Source organism: Chrysemys picta, chromosome 6, assembly GCF_011386835.1.
Source record: "Chrysemys picta bellii isolate R12L10 chromosome 6, ASM1138683v2, whole genome shotgun sequence".
Lineage (NCBI taxonomy): Eukaryota > Metazoa > Chordata > Testudines > Emydidae > Chrysemys > Chrysemys picta.
This window is the reverse complement of record NC_088796.1, coordinates 52,986,037-53,010,738: the sequence shown is the minus strand read 5'-3', so window position 1 is coordinate 53,010,738 and position 24,702 is coordinate 52,986,037. Positions and strand designations below refer to the sequence as shown.

At 44.2% G+C, this 24,702-nt stretch overlaps 1 protein-coding gene and 1 long non-coding RNA gene across 5 annotated transcripts in view; both read left to right on the top strand.

Moving 5' to 3' along the window:
• Positions 1–24,702, top strand: part of EDIL3 (EGF like repeats and discoidin domains 3) — a 437,051-nt gene that overhangs the window by 4,202 nt on the left and 408,147 nt on the right. The window lies entirely within an intron of this gene.
• Positions 5,561–24,702, top strand: part of LOC135984287 (uncharacterized) — a 31,645-nt gene continuing 12,503 nt past the window's right edge. For 2 of the 3 annotated variants that reach the window (XR_010602212.1, XR_010602214.1), the window contains exons 1-2: positions 5,561–5,955; positions 6,700–6,872. This is a non-coding gene — a long non-coding RNA (uncharacterized LOC135984287). Of the gene's footprint in view, positions 5,956–6,699; positions 6,873–8,178; positions 9,610–24,702 lie in introns of those variants that run through there. The other variant, XR_010602213.1, reaches the window with a different exon arrangement.

Below are 24,702 nucleotides of genomic sequence, written 5' to 3'. Positions count from 1 at the left end.
ACATTGTCTCTTCTCCATAGAAGCAATACAGGGATATCAGTTTGGTTTATACTACTTTTTAGAAACGAATCAGAATGAAGAGTAGTCTGATGAAATCTTGTAAGCAAACTATTTGCTCTAATGGTGACTAAAATTCTGTGTCTATATTTTGAATGTCAAAGATCACAAATGAATGTAAATGATCTTGAAATGCTCTGTTTAAGCTTACTTTTTAAGTAACTTTAGAAACAGGTCATAATGATCTTTTTGTGATGATTTTGTGTCCTTTTGTGAATTTCAGTAATATGTTGAAGAAATACATTATAGGAAAAAAAAATCATATGTGATGTTTTCAATGTTTCATTGTCTCTCATGTGGATAAACCAAGATCTATTAAAAATGTAATACATATTTAAGCATAATGTTGATGAATGTCAGAAGAAAACTATGAAGAAGACTTTATGGTACTGATTTGTGTTGAGAATGGGCTGTTAATCAGATGCACACTCACCAGTAGGTGTTAGAAGTGTCAGTGGAGATTATTTAGACAAACAGACATAAATCACTACCCAGAAGTAAATCATGTGGTCAAACAGGTAATTAGCCATCAGGACTATCTCATGGAAAGGGGTTGATTAGACACGTCTTAACTTTACACTAATATTTAACAATTACTGTAATTATGTGGGGTTTTTTTAATCACATTTTCAAAAGGAACTTTCTCAGTAAATTCAACTCATGTGGTAGATCTTTTGTGGGAAATAGACACTGATCTGTGTAATGCCCCTGCATTGAAACAGTTTCTGCTCAGAGATTATGGGAAGCCTTTACACAGAGGCTTAGCAAACAGATGACATTGGCATTGCCAAAAAAGTCTGCAAGCTTTTTAGTCTGTGTCTGGGGAGCCTGAGAAGATATTTTTAGACTCCCAAGAAACTTTTTCAAAAGATGCTTGCTTTTTCTCCGTTACAATGCAAAAACATAATTTACTCCAGTGCTTGGAAGCTTCTCTAAAGCCTGCTGCTACAGCTGGAATGAGCAGCGTGGTGCAGCAGTGCTGAGAAACATCAGAGATAAATAGCAGAACATGATTGTTCAAATCTAACAACACTGGAAGACTGAAAACATCACACAAAGACTTCTTAAGATTTTCCTGTTTTATGTCTCAGTGAACCTTTTGCATCTGTAGACAACATCCATTTCTCTACAAACAGCTGACAGTGTGACCTGGCATAGTGGTTTCTCACTGTTCTTTAACAGATTACCTTTGTATTCAAATTTGTTTCCAGTGCCTGCTGGGGTAGCCCTTAGCATATAACAGATGCAGCAGGGTGCAATAATGTAAGACTTGTCAGTTTTGGACAGTAGCAATGTCAAGCCATGCATTGTTCCAATGGGGACGCCTCTTTTTTTAAGAGTCCTTTTAAATAAAAATTGAATGATGTTTTATGCGAGGCTGTGTAACAAAGACAACATTTGCAGGAATGATTATTGAAGTGCCCCTTTCTGCTGATCTTGTAGCAACTAGTTAAAATACATGAGAGTTTAGTGCACTCTGACAGTTCCATCAAAGGTAAATCTCTTGCCATTAGGGGCCAGATTCTGATACCCTTCCTTACCTTGGAATAAGGAGCTTACTCCACAAACGGTCTTACTGACTTCATGGGAGCACTCGGAGAATAAGGCGCTACTGAATATGAGTAACAGCATCAGAATCTGGTCCTGAGGAATTTGTATTGAAATGATTACAGTGGTCCGGAATAATTTACTTTAGAAAGATGCATGAGCGCTCATACAAATTCATTGCCCAGGTGTAGGGTTGCTTTCTTTTACCACTTCTAATTTACTCACTGTTCATGCTTCTTTGAGAACAGCAAAGTCAAACTTTTACAAGCTCAAGAGCCAAGAGTGGTGTTGAAATCTTAGAAGATGATCATAGGGCTTGATGTTGTACTGAGAGTCAGTTTTGGCATGTTTGAGGTATGCTTGAGGCTTGGCTAGTTACAGTGTCAGACTGCACATGGAGGTTTGAGAGCATGGGATGAGCACCCAAATAGTACTAATTTCTTTCAACTTTAAAACTTTGTCCAAGAACTGGGGAGAGCAGAATGTGAAGTAGGAGTCTAAATTCTTTCTGTCCAAAATCATCTAAGATACTTGAGAAGAATTGAACCAGAACAGATATTAAAGGGGCTGATCCTATCACTCCTAAAGAGGCAAAGACAACATTAAAAGCAATAGAATTCCTTATCCCAAACTGCAAGTCTTCAGTGTCTCTCTCACTCTCTCTTCCAATGAAATTTATGATAACAAGAAGTGGAGGGAAAGGAAACATGAACTGAACTTTTAAGTGCTTTATTTCAGCCGGAGAGAGTGAAAGATGGTGTGGCCCCAAACCATTTTAGTTATTATACTCAGTTATTATGTTGGTCAAGATCTTACCCTACATTAGGGATCCATCATGCTGCTCCAGTGGTGATAGAAGCCCTAAAGCTGGTTTGGCTAGCAGCTGGGAGGGGGAGCCAGCATAGGGGAATCTTCAGGTGGTATACAACTGTCATAGCAGTTTCTATACCACCACTAGCTTAGGGGAGTGGCCAGGAAAAGAAGGCACAGAATTCCTGATGGTAGCATGGTTCTTCAGTACTGGTAAAGCAGCAACAGAAATGGCAGTTGCAAGGCTGAGGAAATTTGAAACCCTGGCTCTTTGGGGCAGGAAATTATGTCTTTGTATGCATTTGCGCTGTGCATAATCTGTGTTCTGAGCAGAGGTCCGATTGGGACCTCTGAATGCTAAGGTAGTATAAATATTTAATAATCATGATATATATCGTATTCCTTGCCTATAAAATAGTTCCGATTTAAAAAGCGGAAAAATCAGACTGACCTTCGGTGGCTATAAGCAAATTATTAGTCACAATTAGAATATGTAATTACCTCAAAGCTGATTATTATAGAATCTATTCAGAGTTGAATACATTATCATACAAAATCCTTATAAAAATGTATTAAAGCAGCTATAACCCATATACATTGTCTGTAGGTCAGATCCTCAGTTGGTGTAATAGCAAATGGGGTTAGATCATAGGGTGCTAAACTTCATATTTCAAAACAATCAGTTATAGGAGCCAAAAACTGCATTGGGAGCAACAAAACTTCGAGGCTTCTTAGGTTTTCTTGAAACTCAAAAGCTAATGAACAGTGCCCCTTCACCCTCCACCCTCACCCCAAACTGCTTATTAAAATGTTTCTTCCACGCTATGGCTTGTATGCCAAGAAGCATTTAGAAGTGCTTTTTTCACCACATAGGTAAAGAGTACCTCAGAATATGTGGTTTTAATGGAGATACCTGCACAGTCTTAACTATAGCATTGCTGTAATGCAGAAAGTAGGTCACAAAGTAGCTTTAAAAACTTTAAAAGCCTTCTTGCAACTTGGGCAGTACCATTTTCCTGCTTTGAATGTAGTGCTTGGCTAGCGTCAGAGAGTGGCATCCGATGGAAGGTAAGAAGTAGGCATACTAAGAGCTGCCTCTGTATGTAGGAGTCAGTTGTGAGTAGAACTGGTTCAGAATTTTTCGATGAAAGCTTTATTATTATTATTTTTTTAAGTTGAAACAGAAAATTTCCGCAGCAAGGTTTAGGGTCTGAGAGTGAGGGAGACAGATGCAAACCCATCCCAGAGCAGCTGATAGCCTAGGAGTTAGGGCACTCATCTGAGATGCGGAAGACCCATGTGGCTGCTCTGCCTCATCTGGAGCAGAGAACCTGCATCTTGCACATCCTAGTTGAGTGCCCTAACCACCAGCCTATGAAGTCAGTTTTTATCTCAATCATGCCTGTTCCACTTTGTATAAATAATTAAATATTAATTGGGCAAGAGAGAGTGCAGTACTCAACTGGGATGTGTGTAGCCCAGGTTCAAATCCCTGCTCTGAATCAGGCAGAACCTGGATCTTCCACAACCCAGGTGAGTGACCCCAACATTAGGCTATTAGCTACCTTGGGGTGGATGCATTTCTCCATTTGTGAAAAATTCCAATAGCCTGTGTTTTGTACTAGCACAGAACAAAAACAAATTCCGAACTCTTGACATTTTTAACTAAAAAGAATTCTTATTTTCTGGCCAGTTGTAAGGCCTGATGCACGGCCATGCCAAAGAGTAAAGGGTGTGGTGAGGAGCCTACGTCACTGGGGTCCTTGCACCGGCTACTTGCATTGTTGGAGTCTACATGGGGAGGAAATCAGTTACCTCACTGGGCTGCCACTCCCCTTCCTGGGAAGGTGGGCTGGGCATAGTGGTCAGGCTGGGTTGTAAGGCTACAAATCAGCTTTTAGTGCCCACGTTTAAAAAAGCGATTCCCAAACTATTGCTTGTTTTGACAGAGAGCAAAATGTTCTGAAACTGCTCATCACCTTAATCTCTTGCCAGTTTCCAGCATCAGTCAATATATTTGCCATATTTTTGTGCCTGGAGACGGACAAAAATCACTACAAAACTACTTTTTCGGTTGCTGTCAAGAAGCTGCTTCAGCCCTGTAAAATTAGGGAGAATTACTGTGGCAATTGGAAAATAAGTGATTTCTGCCCAGTGATTACCTCAGTCCTTATACTTCCTCCATGGTGCAGCCACTATGGACAATATATTGGGATGATTTTGGAATATAGTTTTATATACCAAGTTTACATGTGCAAATTGAAAGTAAAAGGTATCTTAAAACAGTTGTATTTTTCTGTGTAGCTGTTTATCATCTTTGACAGCATCTATCAGTTTGATGTCATTACACACCTCCAGTCTCTTTAATCCAGGCTTTGGTTATTCTGTTATAGTTCCACAACTTGTGTTACTTTATCTCTCTACCATGTATTTTGTCTATAGGTATTACACTTTTCAGATATTGCCGGGTTCTCCTCTCTTACCTTTTGCTGCTCGTTCACTTCAAGTTTTCTCAGCAAGGTATTATTTATGTATTATTTATTATTTTCATAGCAGTCATTGCTGAAATTTAATTCTTTATGAAATTCACAAAGTCCAACACACTTAGGGAATTCACAGGAAGCCTGTTTTGGGATAAATCTGTTTTGTGGTGGAAATCTGTTGATGAGGAGCAACTAAAGCAACCCCAGAAACCTGCTGGATAAGAAACAGAGGGGAGAGTAAACACTGAGTAAAGTGGATTCTTAGACCAGCAACCAGCATCTAGTAAGAAGAATAGTGGCTCAGAAATGACCTCTTCCTTGTGAGGAGTTTGGTAGCCTCTACCAATGGAGGCAGAGATTTCAAAATCTAAAATAAAAATGCTAGTTCTCCCCTGCCTTGCACTGCTGTAGTCACTTACACCTGTGTAGTGTGACTATACAATCTGTGGCTCCGATTTGGTAGCATTTACACCTGCTTTTGTGCAATTTCTTTGCATATGTGTAAGTGACTATGCAAGAAGAAAGGATCAGGTCCTTAGAACACTGTGTCTGCAGTTACCCAATCCCCAGTGGCTGTGCTACATTGGCCCTCCTGCCCAGCTAAGTGCTGGCTGACTTCAAAGCCTGTCCTGATAGGTCACTTCAACTCTGGGCCAGATTAAGACACTTTCTCCTAATTTCTCTGAATGATTGAAATAGCTCTTGCCACACCAACCAATGAGGAACTGGAGCTCTCCTTCTACTTCCAGCAGAGGAGGGAGAGATGCACTCCTCCTAAATCCCCCTCATGTATTAACTTCAGGTTTAGCTAATTCCTAGTCAGGCATGCTGATTTAAGACATCTGTTGGGTAGGCTTGATTCTAGCTGTAGTCCTGGCCTGGCTGTGGCAAAGTACCCAGGCTGTTTCCTGCAGTCCTCTTCTTGGGACATGCTTGGCTCTGCAGTTTCTGAAGCCCATCCACTCATACAGTGCAGTTTTCTTGCAGCCCAGCCCTACAGAGTTTGTAGAATGGCAGCTAGCCTGATGCTTGAAAAATGAAAACAAAAATCTTTTTGGTAAGACATTTAAGAAAACTTCTACTTTTCTGAGGGGCATAAGAGGGGTATCCCCCCACACACACACATTTTCCCTCCTCCCTTTTTTCAGTGGCAAAACATTTGTGCTTTTGGTTTTCCAACAAATAACAGTGGAGGGGAGAGGATTAAAAAGTTCCTATGGAAAACTTTCCTTTAGGAAAAAAAAACATTTTCTGTTCTCTTTCTTCCCCCTTCCTCCCCTCCCCCCCAAAAAACACCAAACAAACAAAAATCCAATGGAACACTTCCAACCAGTCTACCTGTAACCAATTACATGCCCTTGCTTGGGCAGGGCTGAGCTCCTATGCTGGAGTGACATCCCCTCCTCCAGTGGGAGAAGGCTAGTACCAGAAAGTTTTGTGGGTGAGATTTTCTGCCACCTGTCTAATCAACCAGGGCTCTGGAGGTTGTAGAGGGTAGCTCCTCCCCTCTGCCTGCTTGGATTTGAGTGTCAGGGCTGGCCCCTTCAAAGCACTACTGTGCTACATGGGGTGAAGGTTTCAGCTGCATGCTGAGGTTTATCAATATTTTGTTGTTTAAATGGGTGTATCCTCCAAAGAGGATATGCAGTTTCTCTCAAAATCTAGAAACCATGATATATGAAGACCAAGAGATTAGTTCAATAGAGATATTCCTGATGTTAAAAAAACTGCTAAGGAAAATCCGATGGTTGATCTGTTATGTTGGGAGTTATGATGTCAGACCTCATTGTTAATATCACAGATACTACTGTGGAAGGGTCAAGAGCAGCTCCCTGTTAGTGTGAGACATCTCCTCAGCCAGCATGAAAACTATGATCATTGTGATCTCATAATTATACTTACTCCCAAACGGAATCCGTTCCAGACATCTTAGAAACAGATGATCTATTGTGAAATTTGGAATCACTATTTCAGGTAAAATGTTGGCTAATTTAATTTAATGTTCTCATCTTATGACTGTGTGTGTATTAGATTCTTTTTTCTCTTCTATTTCCGAACTGATGAGCTGTAAGTTTCTTTAAAATGCATATTGGAAATGGTCACAATGTGTTTACAGCAAGGTATATGTGTTTATCACAGTTGGAATAATTTTAAAAAGCCTTGGGTGTAAAGAGACAGCACAACTTTTCTGTAGAAAAATTATATTCAGAAGGGATATAATTTTGTTCTCCATTTTGCTGTTAAGCATATAGCACAGAAATTGCTGGAGGATTAGACTTATTACACCTGTTCTTTGAGGAAGAAAGAACGTGACTTGCTAAAAGATTTTAAGAAACATACTGCACCAAGTTGTAATCTAGTCTGTAAATGACTTTATGAAAGATATTTTAAATGGATTTAATGAAATACTAATGTTGGGCCCTGGTCACACGTGACTGAATGAGGGGGGTAATTGCACCTTTTACTCCCTAGTGTGGCCATGTAGGATCTACCCTGATATTAGTTTTGGGTGTGAGGTATTCTGCCTTCATACATACATGTTTAGAGGAGGGGGGTAGGGAGTAAGGGAAGCCATGTCTCTACTTCTCCAGTATGCTGGGCAGTGGAGCTGACTGAATGCATAGGGCAGAGTGGAGATCATACTGCATCTTATAAAGGGCTGACATAGGATGCATTCACTCCACCCCATGGAAATGAGGTAAGGAGGAACTGCACCTTGAAGGTGTATGTCTGGGGCATATTCCCAGTGCTCTTTTTGGGGCAATGCCCCTATGTGTTGCTCCATGCTCCTGGTAGAGTTTAAAGGCTCAATCTAGTCCTTTTATTAATAGCAATAAAAATACATTCTGTCTGGGGCAAAACTAAATAAATAAGACTTTTTTTTATCCAGTATTTCACATGGATTTTGGGGTGACTAATTCCCAGGGAAACTTGAAAGTACAGGTATAAGAGAGGAGATTCACAATACAAGGATTTCATGTGACATATTAACAAAATAAATCAAGGTGACTGACAGGATGGTTATGGAGGAAACAGCAGGCTACCTGCATACTTATTTCATAATTCAAAGACCAAAAAGTCTATGCCAGCACTACCTGGATGGGAGGTGGCTGTATTTATCATAGATATTCCTGAAATGCCTATATGAAAATGGGGACTTCTCATTGGCCACTTAGCATTTGTAGCCCACAGTTGCCATAGTTTCATAGTTGTGATAGGGATTTGGGAAAACATGGTGACCTTGTCATTCTTCTTTGTTTTTGACCTTTTGTCTTTTCAGATCTATGCTGCTGCTGAGGTCCTATTCTCATTTGTTTTGTTTTCTTAGGAACTCTTTATTCCTTTCCTTTGAAGAGCTCTCAGTGCAATCCTCTATTTCATGAATTGAAAGCTTTCAAATAGTCTTGAAAATTATTGGTATTGTATAGCCTAATGGACAAGTACTAAGATCAACTGCAATCATAGTACAATTAGACCAGGAACTATATGCAAAACACCCTGCTGTGTCAAGCTTGGTGTGTAGTTTGAAGGTGTTGTCACAATGACAGTTTATAATGTATGGTAAGCCAGTACTTATTTTCCTGTGGACCGCTATTTTATCCACCTTTAATGGTTCACTAGCTCTAGTTTGACCCCTGTAATTTCAAGACTTCAAGTCATGGAATAAAAAGCACAAAATCCCAGAATATTTTGATCAAAAGGATGGCTTGATGTTGAATGTAGGCTATTTTTAAAGTAACTCTTTTAAGTGCAATGGCTTTGTTTTATTTGTCCTGGTTTTAATAAACAAAGAGGCATTAGTTTGCAAACACTGTCGAAATTACAAAACCAAAACAATATAAAACTGTCTACAATATCGCAAAAGCAATCATTTGAACAAAATCCTGCCTGCACATTGCAAACTACATATTGTGCAAATTAGGAATGTGCAATTGCTCTTTATTCATATAATTTAGGATTTTAAGGTTTCATAGAATCATGGATTCTGGGGCACAAATGTAGAGACTGGGATAAGATGTTTCTGAAAATTTGGTTCTAAAGTTAACTTTTCAGATTTGGTCTGGGTTTTTGTCACAAAAGCCAAAACCTGAATGTATAAAATTAGGCGCCTTAGCCCTAAACCACAACACACTATGGGGTGCAAGATGGGGAGCCCTAATCTATTTTTGCTAAGTAAAAGACTTGTGTTTTTGAGCTGAGAGTGATCAGCTCTTGCGAAAATAAGGTGAATTTTATTTAGGTGTTTGCCTTTTTGGAATCCATATGTAATGGGACCTATGGACAATATAGCCTCTTTGAAAAATAAACAAAAATTGTGGCAAAACTATGAACTTTGCCCAAGGAAGGCATTCAGAGTAAAGAGAGGATTTTTTCCTCGTAAGTAAAACAATGTAGTAACTAACAGAAGTGTTTTGCTATCCACCTATTTTTTTTTTTAAAAGAAGACCCATTACAAGTGTGAGAGATTAAATGTTGCTCTGTTTTACTTTTTCATTCTGTACGTTCCTTTGTTCGGATTTCACTTTGGATCATTATTAGAGCCAGATGAATACTGCAAAACTTTGCAAGTATATTATTTCACATTTTATAATGTGAAGAAACTTGATCTGGTAGCCTTTATGCTTCCCCCTCTCCTCCTTTCTAGGGGAAATTGACCCCCAAATGGAAGGTCAGCCCAAAGGTTCACATCCTATGTAAGCTCTGCTGTGACTACTTAAAATTGTATATATATATATATATATATATATATTTATACTGTTAGCCATCTCTGCATAAGGCCGAATTTAATTCTCTTTGTGAATGTTAAAGTGATGAAGCTTCACTCGCGCAAATGCTAGCAGAATGCAAATCTACAACCGCAGCCACATATCAAAAAACAGTTAAGTGTTTAAGATCAGCTACAGTGTAAACATGCTGTTTTTCTTTGTTTCCATGTTTGCTGATTTACCTTTAATTGGTACTTATTATGAACGGAATGGATTAAGCAGTATAAAATAAATATGCTGAAATTTCCAGGAATTAATTGTCAGGTTTGTTTATGCAGTGTTTGTTGGGCTATGTAAGCTGACAATGGCAACCCATGAAAAAAAGATTTACTTAGTAATTAACTTCTACAGCTATATATTTTTATATTAAATCTAGAATGAGATATTTGATAACTCAACTGTACAGCTTTCACTCTTCTGTATATTTCACTTCAGAATTTTAATAGTAGAAAACTATTTGGATTTTCATGTCCAAGACTGCCACAGAAAACCACAGTTCTTAACTATATGGGGTTGAAGCCCTAAGTACTCAAACTAGGGGTTAAAAACTAGCTGGTTTGGCACAAGAAATCTCAGATGGATGTCTTTTGCTGAGAAGTCCCAGATCTGGGATTCAGTGATCAAGTAAAGAGTTTAATAGCTCTCCTGATAGGAGTGTTAAGGGAGGAAATTAAAGTAAAATGAATTGATGAATCATTTGGTTGCACTCTGGGGAAAGGCCAGACATTTTCCAATAATTAATTACCTAATTTAAAACCTACCCCTCCCCCCCATTTTTTTGTTTGTTTGTTTGTTAAAGTAATAACTTGGATATTTCTACAGTAAAGCAACAGATCTTAAACTAATGTGAAGCACTGTTATACTTTTCAATAAAGGTATAACTGCTGTAATATAATAGATGCCACCTAAAAAAAAAAGAATCAAACAAATGAGCCCATAAAAAGTAATGTGTACTGCATTGCTTATTAATCAATGTGTAACTAGAACTAATATAAGTATATAACATCAGGATTAAAACAATAGTAATTAAATGTATGCATCAGTTATTAAAATAAATGTGCTTGATTACTGACAACTAATCATGAGCTGTTTACATCTGAATTAAATGGATAGTATCTTTAACTTTAAAATGAATAAATCCATAACTGTGTGTGCCAACCTTGCCCTCAGAATTGTTTCTGCAAGGTGCTAAGCACATCTATGAAGCTCTGAGCACAGCTCGATGAAATTTTTCAGCTGAAACTTTTTTCAGTGAAAAATGCAGATTCAGTGACACTGAAACACTTAATTTTTGTTGTTTTGAAATGTCCTTAATTTTTTTAAACAATTTTATTTAAAATATTAAATGGTTAAAATCAAAACAAAGTTTCATTTTGGGTAAAACAAAATGTTTTGTTTGACCCAGAATGGTTTCACTTTTTCAGAATTGTCAGAACAACAACAAAAAAAGTCTGTTAGCCCAACTGTACTGAGTGCCCCCACTTCCTTCACTGGATATAGTTATTCAGTAGGCTGCAGGATTGAGTCATCTTATCCTATGCTACACTGGAATTTACAAATAGTGGCTGTAAATTTTCTGACTCTTCCAGTAAAACATTATCAAGCTATTTAATTTTAAATGATGCTAGATATTTGTGTATAGATTATTGCATTCTTTAATGTTGCACAGACGTTCTCTTCCATCAGTTCACCTCATTGTGAAAGCCTGCGATTAAGGATATGCTTTCAGTTGCCACTTTTTAACATCTTCATGATTAGTCCTGTGAAGCAGTTTCTGTGCTGCTGACACTCCACTGATTCTGAAATGGAAAACATTGGAATATTGCATGCAGCATGTGTACTATGTCTGGCAAAACAGCAGCTTACTTTTGGCACTCATACGTGTTCTATTTGACAGCAGTAATGAAGTTACTGTATAAGTAGGGCCATTGCCAGCAGATCGAGGAACGTGATCGTTTCCCTTTATTCGACATTGGTGAGGCCTCATCTGGAATACTGTCAGGGCCGGCTCTAGCTTTTTTGCCGCCCCAGGCAAAAAAGCCGCCGGCCGCCCCCCCCCCCGGGGGGGGGAGGGCGGCCAGAGCCCTGGGAGGAGAGCGGCAAGCTCCCCCCGGCGGCTGGGGGGAGGGCGGCCGGAGCCCTGGGAGGAGGGCGGCGAGCCCGGCCGTGGCCCCGCTCTCCCCGGGGGCCGGAGCGCCGCGCCGCCCCCCTCCAGGTGCCGCCCCAAGCACAAGCTTGGTGGGCTGGTGCCTGGAGCCGGCCCTGAATACTGTGTCCAGTTTGGGGCCCCACACTGCAAGAAGGATGTGGAAAAATTGGAAAGAGTCCAGCGGAGGGCAACAAAAATGATTAGGGGTTTGGAGCACATGACTTATGAGGAGAGGCTGAGGGAACTGGGATTGTTTAGTCTCCAGAAGAGAAGAATGAGGGGGGATTTGATAGCAGCCTTCAACTACCTGAAAGGGGGGGGGGGTTCCAAAGAGGATGGAGCTCGGCTGTTCTCAGTGGTGGCAGATGACAGAACAAGGAGCAATGGTCTCAAGTTGCAGTGGGGGAGGTCCAGGTTGGATATCAGGAAACACTATTTCATTAGGAGGGTGGTGAAGCACTGGAATGCGTTGCCTAGGGAGGTGGTGGAGTCTCCTTCCTTGGAGGTTTTTAAGGCCCGGCTTGACAGAGTTCTGGCTGGGATGGTTTAGTTGGGGTTGGTCCTGCTTTGAGCAGGGGGTTGGACTAGATGACCTCTTGAGGTCCCTTCCATCCCTGATATTCTATGATTCTAAGTTAAAGTGTGTCTTTTTGGAGCTGCTGGTCTAATTTTCATTTGGGCAATTTAACTGTTAGAACTAAGCTCTCCTATAGCAGCTTTAATCCAGAGTGAAGTTGTTTTGTAAATATGAAGCCTCACAAAATTTGAGATAAGCAAATAGTATTCTACTATTTTGTAGATAGGGAAATTGAGGCACCAAACAATCTGCCCCTTGCACAAGGTCACATAGCAAGTCCCTAAAAGAGTTGAAGAGTAGCATCTATAGGGTAATATTCCCTGTCTTTTATTCTGACAAGTATAAATACTCTTCTTATTAGTTAGGGTAGCTCCTTAACCCATTGCAGTGTGGGGTTTTTCCACCCTATCATAGAGCACCAATACAAATAAAATCTTGGCAGTGGAGTACTGTTGATAATGAAATAAGGGTTAGTGCCTTATTTAAAGGGGTCCATAAAAACTCTTGCAGTCAAACTGTTGATGTTTCAGGGCCAAAAGTAAGCAGTACTGGAATGAGGTTCTTGGGGTATCCTTTAGTAAACCTAGCTCACTTAACTCCTTCTGCCAAAAATATTCTGGCAAATAGCAGACAATCTAAATTAAGCTTTGATGAGAAAATCCCCATTAAATTGTTTAAAAACCTTCTTTAGCTAATGCTCCTTTTAATGACCTTAAGTGAGAAACACTTATCCTTCCTTCCTGGGACAAATTATTAGTGCTGAAGATTTTGTCTAAGATGGGTTGAGATCATCTGTCCCTTACAGATCAGACAAGATTTCTTGATGCAAATGATCCAACAATCTCTTAATTCCAACTGGCAAGGAAGTTACAGAAATATCCTAATTTTGGTATGCATATTCTGGTTCGCCACTGAATGTCATGTGAAGTCTTAAGTGAAAACCGCTATCATACCAGTTATTCATATCAGTGGGGTGAAATGTATGTACAAATATTATTTAAGAAGTTATGTGTGTATATATATTCTGAAATATATTCTTAAAGTCTGTAGGTACTGGTCACCAGCAAAGGTGAAAAATAGGGTTTCTGTCAGATAAGGATGTTTGTTCATGTGTCACATGTAAATCAAGTTCTTCTTCGAGTGATTGTTCACGTCCATTACACATTAGGTGTACGCGCGCCGCGTGCACGGACGTCGGAAACTTTTTCCCTTAGCGGCTCCCGTCGGGCCGGCAGGGCCCCCTCCTTCCCGCCAGAGCGGCGCCCCGCTCCAGGGTATATATATCCCTGCCGACCTGACCCCTCCAGTTCCTTCTTACCGTCCGTGGCGGCGTTGGAACAACTCTGTCTCTCGTCTGAGAGTGTCCCTTAGCAATAGTCATTAGTGTTATTTAGCAGTTATCAGTTAGTTGTAGTAGTGTTGAGCCAGTAGTTAACAGCTCATTAGGATACTTAAAGTTCCTGCTGTGGTTGTTTGTTCAACCCCGGCACCGGCCCTGGGCGGCGGGGCATGCCGCACGCCCAAGGCTTCAAGGCTTGTGCCACGTGCCGCAAGCCTATGCCATTGAGCGACCCCCACGCCTCGTGTCTCCGCTGCCTGGGGGAAGCTCACCAGAAAGAGCGCTGCAAGATCTGCAAGGCCTTTAAGCCCAGAACTAAGAAAGAAAGAGACTTTCGCCTTAAGCAGCTGCTCATGGAGACGGCATTACAGCCCTCCACTTCGGCGGCACCGTCTGCCTCCGTGCGGAGCGCCCCGGCATCGGTGCGGGAACCGGCGCCGGCGGGTCACCCGAAGCCCACGGCACTGACCCAACGGGGACGTGTACGACGCCGGTCGTCTTCGCCGGCAAAAGCGAAGGGCCAACCTAAGGCCCGAGGACGCTCCCCGAACAAGAGGGTGGCATCGGTGAAGACCTCGAGTGCCCCTAAGGCCTGTACGGCCCCAGCACAGACCCCGGTAGTGGCTCCGGCGCCGAAAGGCCTGTCGAGCCCCGGGATGGGCGCGTCGAGTGAGAATGAAGGGCTGGAGGAGCTCTTGGAACAGCCCTCCACTCGGGACACGTTTGAGGCAGCTAAGGACCTCATTGCATTGTCCGTCGAGGCCCCTACACGCGCTGAGGACGCTCCGCCGAAGCTGCCGCACAGAGGCAAGCCGGCGATGGTGCGCCCATCACGGTCGCCGTCTCGGCACCGTTCCGGGAACCGGTCCCGGTCGAGCTCCGCCTCGGTGGACTCCCGGTTGCCCTCGGCGCAGGAAGCACCGCAGCAGTCAGGCTTCAACAAGCGGTCGGCACCGACTCAGCAACCCAACACGAGTCGGCACCGCGAAGTGTCGGCGGTACGTTACCCGATGCCGACCAGCCGTAGTCGTTCCCGGTCCCGCGATCACCGGTACCGTTCCAGGTCCAGGTCGGCGAGACGCTATTCCAGGTCCTGGTCGCGGAGGCGCTACTCCCCAAACCCGGACCGGCACCATCCTACGGCTCCGCCGTGGCCTTCCAGGTCACCGTCCGTGGTCTCGGGGACTGACTCGGACCGGTACGGCGAGTATGCCCATAGGTCGCAGGCCAGCAGGGACTACGGCCATTCCCAGTGGGGCCAACCGAGCCAATGGCCATTCTGGACACCCTGGGCCTACCACCAGCAAGGGCCCCCATCGAGGGCCTCGAGATCCGGGCCATCGGGGTACCGATCCCGCTCCCCGCGGCACCGCCCGCCATCGCATAAGGAGGCAACGGTCTCTAGACCACCGGAGTGGGAAGGAGTGGACTCGGCACTGAGTACGGTACCGTCCCAGTCCCACACTGCGGGTCAGGCCCCAAAGGAGCAACTGGTCGATGCCGGGTTGCAGGACAATGAGGATGGGCAGAAGACCCCGACCTCTTCCTCCTCGCCAGACGAGGCAGTAGCGGGCACAATGGTGTCCGGCCCTCCCCCGATTGACCATCGGGCGCACCAAGACCTGCTTTGCCGGGTAGCCCTCAATCTGGGCTTGCAGCGGAGGAGACCGTAGACCAGGAAGACCCCATGGTCGATATCCTGAGCCCGGAGGGCCCCTCCAGAGTCGCTCTCCCGATTATACGGACAGTACAGTCCAACTATAAGACGGTGTGGCAAACGCCGGCCTCCAGTGCACCGACTGCAAGAGGCGTGGAGAGGAAATACTTCGCCCCATCTAGAGGGTTTGACTTCCTCTTTTTACACCCGTCCCCTTGTTCGCTGGTGGTCTCGGCGGTCAACGAGAGAGAGCGTCATTGCCAGCAAGCTCCTGCCCCCAAGGGCAAGGAAGCTAAGCGATTGAACTTGTTCGGGAGGAAAGTCTATTCATCTGGGGGCCTTCAACTGAGGATCGCCAATCAGCAGGCGATTCTAAACAGGCACAATTTTAACTCTTGGGCATCAGTCGCCAAGTTTAAGGACTCCCTCCCACCTGACGTGTATCAGGAGTTCACGGCCCTGGTGGACGAGGGGATGGCGGTGGCCAAGACCTCATTGCAGGCCTCCCTCGACTCAGCCGACGCTGCGGCTAGAACAATTGCATCAGGAGTCGTGATGAGGCGTTCAGCGTGGTTACAGGCTTCAGGTCTTCCGCCAGAGGTGCAGACCACACTGCAGGACCTCCCGTTTGAAGGTTCGGGCTTGTTTTCCGACCAAACGGACGCCAGGCTACATAGCCTTAAGGACTCGCGAGCAACCCTTAAGTCGTTGGGTATGCACACCCCGGTAACGCAGCGTAAGCCCTTTAAACCCCAGCCACCGCAAAGGCAATACCACCCTCGCCCCCGGCACAAACCATACCGCCGTCGAGGCAGGAATAACAGGCGGAGACGTAACAATACGCCTAACCAGGGCCAGAGTCACGGCCAGGGCAAGCCGCAGCCAGGGAATAAACCAGGCTTTTGAAGCTACGCCCGAGGACAGCATACCACATTCTATACCAGATCCTCCTCTGAGTTTCAAGGACCGCCTGTCCCATTTCTACCGGGCATGGTTGCGCGTAACATCGGACCGCTGGGTCCTGCGCACAGTGAAGGCGGGCTATACCCTCCAGTTTTCCTCGCCCCCTCCCTGCCATCCCCCTTCCCCGTCCCTCTTCAGGGACCCCTCTCACGAGCAACTTCTCATGCAGGAGGTACAGACCCTTCTCGCTGCAGGAGCAGTAGAAGAGGTCCCACCAGACCTAAGGGGAAAAGGATTCTACTCCAGATACTTCCTGATCCCCAAGGCAAAAGGGGGCCTCCGTCCTATTTTGGACCTGCGTGATCTAAACAAGTTTCTGATAAAAGCGCGCTTCCGTATGGTCTCCCTTGGAACTATTATCCCATCCCTGGATCCGGGGGATTGGTACGCTGCCCTCTATATGAAAGATGCCTATTTTCACATCGCAATCAATCCGGCCCACAGGCGGTTTCTGCGCTTCGTTGTCAACCAGCGCCATTTCCAATTTACGGTCCTGCCCTTCGGCCTGGCATCAGCACCACGAGTGTTCACGAAATGCATGTCCGTGGTAGCAGCCTTCCTTCGAAAGAGAAGGTTGCGTGTGTTCCCGTACTTGGACGATTGGCTTCTCGCGGGCAGGTCGGAGGCCGAGGTCCGATCTCATGTGACGCTGGCCTTGCAGACATTCGACAAGCTCGGCCTGCGGGTCAATGTGCCCAAGTCCACGTTGGTCCCCACACAGAGACTGGACTTCATAGGTGCGACCCTGGACTCGGTGGCCGCGCAGGCAAGCCTACCAGAGGCACAGTTCCTGACAATTCAGAGGGCCGTAAGCTCAGTCCAAAAATTCCCCACGACAACGGCAAGGTGTTGCATGCAGCTCCTGGGGCATATGGCAGCTTGCACACACGTGGTCAGACATGCTCGCCTAAGGCTCCGGCCTTTACAGTTGTGGTTCGCCCAAACGTACCGCCCCAACAGAGACCCATTGGATCAAGTAGTAACAATCCCAAACCAGGTGTTGGGCTCGCTCCGCTGGTGGCTCGATCAACAACGGGTCTGCGAAGGGATCCCCTTCGCTGCCCCACAGCCCACTCTGACGTTGGTAACAGATGCATCGGACCTGGGTTGGGGAGCGCACCTGGGGGAACTGCGGACCCAAGGGCTGTGGTCCAGAGAAGACAAGCTGCTTCACATCAATCTGAAGGAGCTAAGAGCGGTTCGCCTCGCCTGTCAGACCTTCCACGCCACCATAGAAGGTCACAGCGTAGCAGTCCTGACGGACAACACTACCGCCATGTTCTATATAAACAAGCAGGGCGGGTCCCGGTCTTCTCCCCTCTGTCACGAGGCACTCCAATTATGGGACTTCTGTATAGCCCATGCGATCCACCTCATCGCGACGTATCTTCCGGGGATCCAAAACGGCTTAGCGGACCGCCTCAGCCGATCCTACCGAATGCACGAATGGACGTTGAGGCGAGACGTCCTGCATTCAATCTTCCGGAGGTGGGGCTTTCCCCGGGTGGATCTATTCGCCACCAGGGACAACAGTCAATGCCCTCAGTTCTGCTCATTCCAGAACCTCAGCCGGGGATCATTAGCAGATGCCTTCACGATCCCATGGGGAGGGAGCCTGAGATATGCCTTCCCTCCGTTCCCACTCATACACAAGGTTCTCCTCAAGACCCGCAGGGACAGGGCGACAGTCATACTCATAGCCCCGGCCTGGCCACGCCAGCATTGGTTCACGTCCCTGCTGGAATTGTCCGTAGCCGACCCAATCACCCTCCCCCTCCATCGCGACCTAGTCACACAAGACAAAGGTCGCCTACTCCACCCGAACCTGTCTTCGCTACATCTCACGGCATGGTATCTCTCTGGCTGAACGATGCAGAACACAGGTGCTCTCACCAGGTTCAACAAATCCTCCTTAATAGTAGAAAGCCCTCTACAAGAGCAACCCACCTGGCAAAATGGAAAAGGTTCTCCCACTGGTGCGAGCCTCAATGCATACAGCCTTTACAAGCCTCAGTTCCATCGATCTTGGACTACCTACTGCACCTCAAGAATCAAGGACTTGTGCCCGCCTCGATTAGAGTGCATTTAGCCGCTATTTCGGCTTTCCATCCGGGAGAGTTGGGAGTGTCAGTGTTCTCCAACCCCACAGTGGCCCGATTCCTCAAGGGGCTGGAAAGGGTGTTTCCCTACTCGCGCCCGCCTGTCCCGGCGTGGAGTCTGAACCTAGTCCTAACAAGACTCATGGGTCCCCCCTTTGAGCCCCTAGCTACTTGCTCCCTCACGCACCTCTCGTGGAAGGTGGCGTTTCTCGTGGCCATCACATCGGCCAGAAGGGTATCGGAATTGAGGGCCCTCACTTCAGAACCACCCTATACAGTGTTCCATAAGGATAAGGTGCAACTGAGGCCGCACCCCAAATTCCTTCCAAAAGTGGTATCGCAGTTTCACATGGGGCAGGACATTTGTTCTTTCCTAAACCCCATACGGACCCTCACCACCGCAGCCTACATACCCTGGATGTTCGAAGGGCGTTGGTATTCTACCTGGAACGGACCAGGTCGTTCCGCAGAACACCTCAGCTGTTCATTGCTATTGCGGAACGTATGAAAGGCTTGCCTATCTCGACACAGCGCTTGTCGGCATGGATTGTGCATTGTATACGCACCTGTTATGAGCTCGCCAATGTTCCGGCCCCAGAGATCCGGGCCCACTCGACTAGGGCCCAAGCGTCCTCGACGGCCTTCTTGGCGCAGGTCCCTATCCAGGAGATCTGTAAGGCGGCCACCTGGTCGTCCATGCATATGTTCACAGCCCACTACGCGATCCATCATCAGACCAGAGAGGATGCGATGGTCGGCCGGGCTGTGCTACAGTCAGTTGTACCTTGACTCCTACCCACCTCCAATGGTAAGCTTGGGAATCACCTAATGTGTAATGGACGTGAACAATCACTCGAAGAAGAAAGAACGGTTACTTACCTTCTGTAACTGTTGTTCTTCGAGATGTGTTGTTCACGTCCATTACACTTCCCACCCTCCTTCCCCTCTGTCAGAGTCTCCGGCAAGAAGGAACCGGAGGGGTCGGGTCGGCAGGGATATATATACCCTGGAGCGGGGCGCCGCTCTGGCGGGAAGGAGGGGGCCCTGCCGGCCCGACGGGAGCCGCTAAGGGAAAAAGTTTCCGACGTCCGTGCACGCGGCACGCGTACACCTAATGTGTAATGGACGTGAACAACACATCTCGAAGAACAACAGTTACAGAAGGTAAGTAACCGTTCTTTCTGCCGTATTTACAAAGGGCTTTCTATCAACAGTCTGATCTGATTGGAAATGAAGGATTGTGGGGACGAAAACAAAAAATCTAACAGGAAGAGAAGAAAAGCAGGGGGAAGGGAACCTTATCTGGTAGGTGCACTTCAAAGATTTTCTGGACTATATTTGGGGAACAGAGAAGTCACCATGCCATGTTGCACCTAGAAAGTAATTGTACAGCTGCGGATCTGTCCCTTGATTTACCCAGACTCCACAATCTAGCGTAAATCAAGGGACAGATCCGCAGCTGTCCAATTACTTTCTAGGTGCAGGATGGCTCGGTGACTTCTCTGTTCCTCAAATATAGTCCAGTGCAAAGGTTCAGGTTTAGATTCAATTGTACCAATTCTTGTGAGCTTTCTCATGAGACTTCCACCATTTTGAACTACATCCCAAATAGATCCAAAAAACAGGCCTCTTCCAGTTTTGTAGACAAAGTAGAACCAAGGAAGTAAGGGTAGGTTTGGTGATAAGAGGATTGAATTCAAATTTCTATTACATTCAGGAGGTATAGATTTGAGGTTCCAGTTTATGTCTTTCTCTTAAAAGAAGATATAGGCAGAAAACCTTAGTTGCTCAGAAGATCAGAGTAGAAACTAAACATAAGAAACAGGAGAGAAGGAAAATCAATTTTTGAATACTTATCAATGGAAACAAAATGATAAGCAAAACAAAACAGAATAGCTGGAAAATCATTGCATGCAGATCACATCAGTATCCTTGGCCTTCAGAAAGCAAAGCAGTGGATGACTTAATTGAACTGACTTTTGAGAAAACTGTCTACCTAAAGCAATATTTCTGGATGTATATATTCTGACCATAATATATATTGAAAGGGCATACTGAGTACCAGACTATTCTGGGTGGGGGAGGGGATCAGATACTAAATCAGGCAACAGTACTACTTGGAGACTGTCCTTCAGATTTAAAAAAAGGACCTCTAAGGCAAGATGTGATGGGGCAGCAGATCTTGATCCTGCCAGACAGCAGTGTGCTAACTCAGGCCAAATGGATATCACAGGTCTCTATCAAGAAAACTCTTCTGTTTAAAAATATATAAATAAAACTTTGAGACATTTTGTTGTTATACTTGGCAAAATTGCTTATTAACATGTAAAGAAGCAGCATGTCTTATGAGACTTTGAAGAAGTCAAGAATTCATGAACTTGGACAAAAAAAGCCCCCAAAATGGTGAGATGGAGGAGAATTTAAAATGGATTTTACCAATTTTCAGACTAAATAAAAACTCCACATCTGCCCTTTATGGGAAGATTTTCACAACCGGGCACCAAACTTCCCAATGAGTGTCTTTTTATTTTGGGGACTTATCTCCCATTTGTGCCTTTGAAAACTGTCTTTATTTCACAGAATCATGTGATGGGGAGGGAATAAGCAGCCACATATTTTTCTCCACAGTCCACTTTTTGTAATGTTTTATTGAAGTGTTTTATGACTGGTGAGTATATTAAGGAAATATATTCAAACTTCTCAGAATGATTTTCAGTCAAAACTATACTTGATTATTTTAAAATAATCATAATATATACAGAAGGGTTAAGTGAGAGAGCCTTACAATCAGATATAATCTTTGGCCACAAATGAAGGCTGGAGTTGAGCATTCAACGGAATATATATCCATCTGTTTGCTTCCTGAAAGTTGTTCAACTGATAAATAATGTTTCTTAAGAAAATTCCACCTCTTGATCCTATTATTATTAAAGACAAACAATATTAAGAGAGATAAATACATTAATAATAAAGCTCCAATATAAACTGCCATTAAAACAACAACAAAACAACCTGTTCTCCATGTTCTGGAAGAAAATAAACTGAAATAGTAATGAATGGTCTAGAGCTGTGCAAAGACTTTGTAAGATGGACCATATGCATTGAGTAAGAATACCTTGAGGATAGATCATTTTCAAGACTCATTATGATACTTTGTAGAGCAGAGATCTTCCTAACTATCCATTCCATTAAAGACAATGGGAGTCTTTCCATTCACTTCAATAGGACCGGGATCAAACGATATATAAAGTTAGAGGCAGCAGAGCTGCATCATCTATAAGGCATTCTACAATACTTGCTAGGAACTCCCATGGACCTAGATTGCCTTCCTTTTTTTGTGTGATGCAGCTTATGATCATTGATGTGACAGCTGGTGTGTGAGGGGCAGAGCTAATGTCTCTACTACTCACTGTCTGCCCAAGGATGAGGCTTCATAAACCTCCTTACTCACCATTGCACATGTGCATAAGATCAATGCATAACTTGGTCCTTAGTTACTGGCATCTATTTGATACTGACCATTGTGCAGAGTAAACCATGGCCTAACAGATCCAGAAGGTTCTTAAGTAACATTCCAACAGCATTAAGGGAATCTTTTCAGCAATATAAATCCATACAAAGCAGAGTCCTCTGGAAGAGATCTTACATAGGATTGAATGAAATTACTAGCCTACAGAAGAACTGGAATTGGAGTGATGGCTGAGAATCAGAAGGAGCAGATCAAAGAGGTGGAAAAACACTTCAGAAAGTCTTTAGCTTTAGGCTGTTTGATATATTTATCTACCTGTTCTTCTGCCAGCAGCTGGTGCTTTTGGGCTAGCCACTTTTCTCTTTGGTTAGATGCCAAAGGCTAGATTCTCAGCTTGTGTAAACAGGCATCATTGGAGCTGCAATGGTATAGACTAGCTGAAATTCTGGAGTTGGAACTCTTATGAGAATCGAAATCCTGAAAACTTAAGCTTTATGGCAAAATTGCTGCTAATAAAATAATTGTGTGGGGCTTCCCTTCCTTTCTTTCCTTTTGTCAGTGCGGCATATGGATTATTAGGGACCAAGGACCAATACCTTGCTCAATTTGCACAAAGAAACATGGGGGTTTCTGGTTATTACACATATAATAATAATTAGTGCTGTTGACCTGATTGTGTTTCACACGTCCAATAGCTAATTATAAAATACACTTCCTAGTGTATATACCTCATTGGTCACTGAAAATTACAATCCAAAGTAGTGATATACCACATCACAACTTGCAATCTTGAGAAAAGAAAGAGGAGATGTGGTGAATAGCTATTAAAATATCAAGCAATTTTCTAATAACATCAAGGCACTCTGGAATGTGATGAGACTGTGAAATCTTATTGTGCCTATGCTATTTGAAACATTGAAGTGTGGAGATATTTTGCAGTATCAGTACACCTTGGAGTTCTCCTGGCTTGAGCAATGGAGCCTGTATTCTTTAATGCCACCCTACATGTTCACTTTTTTTTTTCATAAGTAAGTTGCATTGAAGTTTGCAGCAAATCAGGTTCTAGGATATACATTTATATGCCATTTTCAAAAATATATATATTAAAGTTGGCATAAGAGGATATCTGATTGACAATGGACATAAGCAAAATTGTACCTTATCAGCTTTCCTAATATGTTCCTGTCTTGGAAAAAGTGTTTGACGGCAAGACCCTTTTCTTGAGCTAGAACACTGGTTTTTGTTTTTCGTTTCAGATTAATTAGAAGCCTGCTTTATGTTGTCATGGAAAAACTGTATTCCTGGGTTGACCTCTTAACTCATTTGTGTATTTGAGCTGACTGTAATGTAGTAAATAAATTACTACATGATGCACCACAATAAATGGGACACTGCCAGAAAGAATGTAATCTGATTCTCGGCCCAATCTAGACCTTGGCATAAATCTCAGCAGGTCATGTAAATTAGGATGGCCTATTATGATAGAGAGCCCAATGTTTGAGTGGCAGGAGGGCCTTTGTCACTGTAACACAGGAGTACATGGAATGTGCACAACTCATGCAAGCAAGCTCCCTACCACTCCCCTCAAGCAGACCTAAAAGTATCCTCTACCTCCCTTAACCCCTGTTGGGGGTGAGGGAGATACTCTATCTCTAGGGCTATAAAACCTCTCCAACAGGTCTGGGTGGAGGAGAGTCAGGACTAGGGTTATTTTATTTTAACATAGTAAAGTGGGATTATATCTTCAGTTTTTAAGCGAAAATTTCCCATGAATTCAGTGAGTAGTTCTGCCAAAAAGTTGATGGAGATGCAGTGGAATTACTCTATTTCTCTGCCTCCAGTTGTCTGTCGGTGGTGGTGGTTTATGCAGCCTCACTTCCCTGACCTACCTTGGATCCCTTGGAGAGCTGTTTTGGAGCTATCAGCTCTTGGTGCTTTTTGGACCTAGTGACCCTATTCAGTTTATCCCTGGTTGGCAGGCAGCTGGGGCCTAATCCCACAAGATGTTGCATTGTCCTGAACTCCCATTGGCTTCAGGAGGAGTTGAGATCACTGTATTTCTCAGGAAGCTCTCATCAGCTCACAGGATTGTGTTCCTGGTGGGAAGCCTGCATCCCTCCTGGGAAGCCTGCATGATACATTCTTTGATAAGTGTTTCCAGCACCTAATGCTTACATGAGGAAGCTTGGCTGGGAGAAGTGCATGACTCTGCCACTGGGAAGATAGAAGAGTTGGGTGAGCTTTTCCTTCTGTTTTTGCATTAGCATTGGTAGAGCTCCTGGAGCCTCTGCATTACGAACACTACTGGTCCTAGGGTTTTGCTCAGTCTTTGTCTTTGTCATGAGCAATTCTATGACAGTTAACCAACAGAGAAAGAACCTTCTGAATAGGAAAGGCAGAAGTCCTATGCAGTGCAACCTTTGGCTGTGTGACTCTCCATGAGAAGGAACAGGTTAAACAGCATGGCTCAGTCCCCACTGAGAGGGAATTCTCTCCCCACGCTCAGAACAGGGAGCAACATTGCTAGCCAGATCCATGGGGTTTTGTGGATCAGTAGTTGCAGAGGCTGCTTTCTGTTTTGTGGAGCCCACAGATTTCAGACTGCAGCTTGTAGGAAGAGGGTTTTTTTAAATGGCACTCCATAGATTTCAGTTGTGCCACAAATGCTTTTCTAAAGCCACCTTTCTGATTTTTAGACTTCAATAGTTATGAAGTTAAGGAACTAAATCAAACTGATTACAGGCTTCTGTTCTACAAAAAAAAATGTAATTTTCTGCATCCATTT